Source organism: Cottoperca gobio, chromosome 1 (assembly GCF_900634415.1).
Source record: "Cottoperca gobio chromosome 1, fCotGob3.1, whole genome shotgun sequence".
In the NCBI taxonomy this organism is placed as follows: Eukaryota; Metazoa; Chordata; class Actinopteri; order Perciformes; family Bovichtidae; genus Cottoperca; species Cottoperca gobio.
In genome coordinates, this window is record NC_041355.1 from 21,690,062 (window position 1) to 21,696,342 (window position 6,281).

At 36.8% G+C, this 6,281-nt stretch overlaps 1 long non-coding RNA gene across 1 annotated transcript in view; it reads right to left on the reverse strand.

Annotated features, from left to right (window-relative positions):
* LOC115013993 (uncharacterized) overlaps nucleotides 1-3,083 on the reverse strand; it is a 4,321-nt gene extending 1,238 nt beyond the window's left edge. The window contains exons 1-3 of the long non-coding RNA XR_003832844.1: nucleotides 2,809-3,083; nucleotides 2,636-2,691; nucleotides 1-73 (exon numbers count right to left, since the gene is read on the reverse strand). The exon at nucleotides 1-73 is cut by the window's left edge and continues 1,238 nt beyond it. This is a non-coding gene — a long non-coding RNA (uncharacterized LOC115013993). The remainder of the gene's footprint in view (nucleotides 74-2,635; nucleotides 2,692-2,808) is intronic.
* Nucleotides 3,084-6,281: the final 3,198 nt, after the last annotated feature.

Below are 6,281 nucleotides of genomic sequence, written 5' to 3' on the forward strand. Positions count from 1 at the left end.
GGGTGGATGACATGTCCGACCAGCTGCCGAAGACCAGTTAACAGGGATACAGGGACATCACTGGGATAGAATACTAAAGAAATAAAAGAAACATTTTTCAGATGAGAGAATAGTAGTCTGGTCATAACATTTTCTCATAGCTGTCTAGTCAATAAAGAGGATGCTGTCAGACCTTTACTCATGTAAAAATATAAATAGCTGAGTAATACATTAACTGAGTCAAATCAGAATTGTGCCAATGCCGAAGGATGTTTTTCTACTTTTTTTCTAAGGCTAGGCATAGGCAAAGCAGTAAAATAATCTTGATTTATATTTGATCAGCGCTGCCTAGTTTTACAGATTGATCGGATTTCACAAGCAGTGATTGACACTGCGTTAGAGACTCCTTGGCTCTGATTGGTTGTTTTCATTCTGACATGGTGGACTCTTGCAAATGCCAGTAGGAGCACTGGGGGGAAGCAGAGGAACATGGATTTTTTCACAGATTATCTGTCTATTTATCTGTCTGCACTACTGTCAGGAAATAGTGACAGTTACCTAAGTGTTTTTATTTTTACTAGAGAGCACAAAATATATTTCATTCAACACGAAACGTAAGGCATGTTTATTTATATAAAACATTTCATACATAAGATGCAGCACAAGATGATCAGTCAGTCAGAGACTTGAGCTCAGCCAGAACAAGCCCCAGTGCCGGCAGTCACAGCGGGCGTCAAGACTGTTACCTCTTCCCATTCTGTTGATAATGTTAGTTAATTGTTTTAATGTTTTAAGTTTAAATTCTGGCGTATCTTACACATTGAACCTTTAAGTCATAACTACCTTTTATAATAAGCCTAAAAATATTTTGCACCACAACGTAACATCACACCAACCAATCAAGCTGCACTTTAGCACTTTATCCTTTTCTGAAGAAAGTTGAACCAATCCTTAGTTTACTTTTTGCATTTGTCTGAAGAAAAACCTTGACCATGTTCCTTTGGCCTTCAGAGTTTTACATTTAATATTGTTTGCTATTGATATGACAATGTTGACAACCAAACATGATATGACAGTCATTCAACATGGTTGGTTGTTTAAGCCCAAGCTCAAATGTCATCTGCATGGCAAACTGTTGGATCAGAAGTGTTCAAACGAAACTTGGTCACATGAGAGGATTGCCACTTAAAGCAATCTGTATTAATAGTTCTGTTTGGGGTGTTGCTGGCCACCAGTCAATGTGCTGGTCTTTGTGTCAGTGCCATCACCCTTGTGTCAAAGCCTCTGAACACCCACTAAGGTGTTTTCAGTCATTCTGGCTGATTAGACTACTGTACCTCCTGATCCACAGCCGCCTTACTGCAGTGTTATGCAGACTGATATCAAAGATAAATTGTGAGATGGAATATATTTGTAAATGTAAAAGAAAATAAACATTTGGAAGTTGATGACATTTGTATTATCAACTGTATCGTGTTATTACGTATAATACATTAAAACTAAGCAAGGGGAGTTCGATGAACAAAATTGTAGGGAAAAACTTCACTCTTGTATTCATGCCACTTGTATTTCGTAATGTCATTTAGGCCAGTGACCACCCACCAGAGGTAGGACTACTTATACCCAAGGAGATACTTCCAAAGTTGCCAGTGGGTACATGGAAAGATTGCAGGGTAACTCAACTACTACTAATTAGCTCCTGTTAGCTAGAGTAACAACAATGTCAAAGTCATTCTGAATCAACTATCTAGTTGCTGCTGTAAATAAACACAGTGCACATACACAGAAACTAACATCTTTTATGTATTTATCCTAAAAAAGGTGCACATACTAGCCAGCTAACTAGCTAGGAGGGACTGTGAGCTTGGTTAATTGTTCCGCTTCAAAGTGAAGACACAGTGTTAACAGCAGCAACTGGCTTGTTAATTCAGCCACCTGTGTATATTTTTGTAGTGTGTAAATTTGCCCACCTGGCCTCTATGTTTTTCCATATTCTTCTACAAACATTCAAACCTACAAGTTCTACCTGTTTCACCCTCGTTTCTCTTCCCCAAGCAAGTTGAAACTTAAAAATATCCTTACTTTACTTGTAAAGAGTGAGATAAGATTAATACCACTCTCATGTTTGTACAGTAACTATGAAGCTACCGCCTGCAGCTTAGCTTAGTTTAGCATAAACACTGGAAACGGGGAGCCTTGCTCTGTCCACAGGCAACATCTGCCCACCAGTATTTCTCAAGCTCACTAGCATGTTTTATTTGTTTATACACACAAAACCCTTCAGAGAGCCAGGCTGGCTGTTTCCCCTTATTTCCAGTCTTTATGCTAAGCTATGCTTACCGCCCTCTGGTTGTATCTTCATATTTAACATACAGACATGAGAACTAGGCTACTGGTCTTCTTACTTAAGTCGCAATAAGTAGATGAATAAGCGTTTCATTTGAATTGCTATGTGATAGAGAAAAAAGATAAAAAAATAAAAAATAAGTGTTATCACTGTGTGCCCTGTACGTTTACAGAAGTAAGCAAACTTCTAGAGTAATTCTAACTTCTGACCTCTACCATACCTTTAACTCCTGAAACCAAATGGGCATCTACAATGAGAGAAAAACAAGACAATAAAGTAATTTGGTCGCCATATTAAACTATCACGCACCTGACATTAAAGATGTGCCTTGGACCACTTCACAGTGAAGAAATAAACACCGGCTTCTGAAAAGTTGCACACAGACAGCTCCGGTAGATCACAGTTTATATTTGGACTGCCACAACAAAATTCAAATACCAAAATAGAAATAGAATGAAGCACTTCTCGGGACTGTTACACACCTTGAGTTTACATTGAAAAAGCCCCCTCATGCCGTCTCCCCCTCACCAGCTTAACAGAACAACCTATAAAACAGAGGAGCTAGTGTCCAAGCATGATATCTATGTCAGTTTAACCCACTTAACTTTTTGAGTGTTGTTACATTTTTACTGTGTTGACTTTCACTGTTTAGACAAGCCCTGCTAGAGCCATGCTAGGTCTTAGGCACAACAGTGCTTTGAACTAAATTCTAACGTCAGCATGCTAATATGACATAATATAATATAACAATGACAATACTACCATGCTGATGTTTAGCAGATATGTTTTTTACTATGTTTACCATCTTAAGTTAGAGTGCTAGCGTAGCATACTTACATTTGCCAATTAGCAGTCTACACAGCTGAGGATAAGGGATGTGTGAATTAGAAACATAATTTGTTTTTGTCCAATAATTTGGTTTATATTGGACAAATTATCTTGTTTAATAATTGTTTAATTATTTCAAAGTGAAATTATGACTTGATGATGAGAGTAGATAAAAGGTCTGGGAATAACCAACGCTATTACAATTCATCCTGAGGGGGTCCTGGATGTATGTAAGAAAAATTCTATGGCATTCCATTTAACAGTTGTTGAGATATTTTACTCAAAACCACAAACTGCTGGTGGTGCTAAAGGAAAGGCCAGGGGATCGCCAAAGTCATTAGGATACATCACATGGGCACCATCAATTACTTTCTAAAATTGAATGGCAATCCATCTTTTTTATTGGGACAGCCTGATAATAAGGAATTACAATAATTCAGCCCAAAAGTAACAAATACATGGACTAGTTTTTCTGCATCGTTTTGAGACAGGATGAGCCTGATTTTTGCAATGTTACGTAGATGAAAGTCAGTCCTTAAAATTAGTTTTATGTGGGAGTTAAAGGATATATTCTGATCAAAGATAACTCCAATATTTCTTACGATGGTGCTGGAGGCTAATGCCCATCCCGATTAATTGCATCTTTAGACAATGTGTTTCTGACGTGTTTGGGGCCAAGTACTTTAATTTCACAGTTTTGTTTATGTTAAACATCAGAAATGGTAAGTTATCCAGGTTTTTATGTCGTTAAGAGATGCTTGAAGTTTAGCTAACTGACTGGTTTCATCTGGCTTGATCGATAGATATAATAAGGTATCATCTGCATAACAATGAAAGTTTATGGAGTGTTTCATAATAATATTGCCTAAATTACTAACTTTGGCTTGCTTGGAGGATTTATTGTTGACCTGTACAAACTGAGATCACTCAGATGAATATGGATTAAACCATATTAATGTGGTTCCTTTAATGCCAATTAAATGTTCCGGGTTATGTAATAGAATGTGATGTTTAATAATGCAGCACTAGGATCTAACAGGACAAGTACAGAGTACCATTGTCTGTCTTTTCTTTCCGTTTTATTTAACTGATGACTGTAAATGTAGATTGTATGCACCCAGTAGTTCTGGAAAACATTTGTTAGGGAGGCTCATGTGTTGCATGAGCTACTTAGAGGATTTAGAAAGTAAAGAAACAGTAGTTTGGTTTCAGCCTTTATTATGACAGAACATCACCCCATAGGGATATACATGAATTGATTACAAAGTAGAACCTTGCCAAGTGACAGGAGAGAACAGCCTTCACGAAAGTTCAGTATACAAACAACCTTGTTAATGAAAATCAACATGCATAATAGTATAAAACCAAATACATATTAGGGGAAAATACAATAAAAGACTCACTACCTATTCATGTTTTATTATAAAACTCTTCAGTACTTAAAATATAACATTTCTCCTCAAAGAACAGATGACAATATACATTCATTTAGACGTTGCCATCCTTTACTATATTGTGGACAGCTTGCTGAAGACCAAGTTTTTTTCCCCCATCAAATCATGTCTGGAAATATTTAAGGTAGGAGTGTTTATTCTAAAAGGCTATTACTTTCACTCAGCACTATGTAACATGTACTTCCTGTGATATGTGTACAACCTGTTCAGAATCACTGCTGAAAACAACCCTGTGATTTGCGTGATGTGCGTGAGGGCGAAATTACATTTAATGTTCTGCAAAATAGAAGGTTAATTTTCTTTTCACTTTAAATGTTGCTAACTCAAACTCGCAATGCATTAGCGATAAGCTTTGATAAAAAATTAAAATTGTAAATCATGATTAGACTGTACAGTACAAGAGAGGCAGAAATCACAATCACACAAACATCTCACAAAAACATGGATGCATTGTGTCCTGAATGCATCCTGTTTTGAGAACGGTCAGTTTTTGAAAAATAACATTCATATAGTATGCTTTGGATAGAAGTCAGAATCATAGGTTAAAGTTTTGTATACTCAAGAGCCAACACTACCACTCCATGAGGTATTTGAACAGTGACAAGAGCATACACTCCTTTTAGGACAACCAGCACATAACCACTGACAGCGGAGTGAAAGCAGCTTCCCGTGATATCTTGAGCAACAGACTTTCTGACAGTCACTCATAAACAGGAATCTCTTTGCAAAACAAACTACAATGTAGGCTCAGTAAAACAAAAATACATAATAAACCACAAGGGTCACTGAACAATCTTCTCACTAATAAAAATCTAATTAATTAAGAGTTTAATTTGTACTATTGGGAAACTTTAATGTAATTTCTCAGGATATTAGCTGCAAATATTTTCAACACCTCAGAGAAAAAAAATGATCCCACTGTAAACTACAGCTTTATAACAAAAGAAAAACAATACATTACAAAATCACGGACAAACTGAAATGCACATCTCTCACAAGGACAGGCAGAGAAGAAAACGAGGGACACAATAACTGGGGTACGCTTGGAAATCTGCAGTTTTATCTCTCCCTGTTGCTATTCAGGATAAAACTGGTCATTTTAAATAGTCATTAGAACAATTGTGTCACTTCTGTCCAAGTGTTTTTGGTTGCGGTTTGTGATGTTCAATATTGCTTGCACAGCAAAGCCACCCGCATTTGCGAGTCAGCTCAGACCTGTCAGACAGGCTGGGACACTTTAGTCGTCCATACCTGGGCGGTTTGAAAACAAAGGTCTTCACATTGCTGGTGTCTAGAGAGCCGTTTTTGAGAGATAGAGGTAAACGTTACTCTGAAAATGTAACTAGAAATGTTCACATCTTGGATATGTTCACATGACTCTGATCATCCTCTCTTTGTATAGATTCATTTTTACAAACAATTTGAAACATCTTTCAGGAGTATGGACTGCTGCGAAACACAATGGTCTGATAATACGCAGCGAGGCAGTTTGGTAATCAGAAAACAGTCTGTCATTAAATCGAATCACATTGGTGTCTATCAGCAATAATTGTGTGTATAATTATTAGGGTCAAGCGATTAAAAAAAAAAAAAAAAATTACAAGCTTTGTGATTAATTAATCTAAATTAATCGCATATATCAATATTTGCTGTGAGAAGCAAATATTCAAATT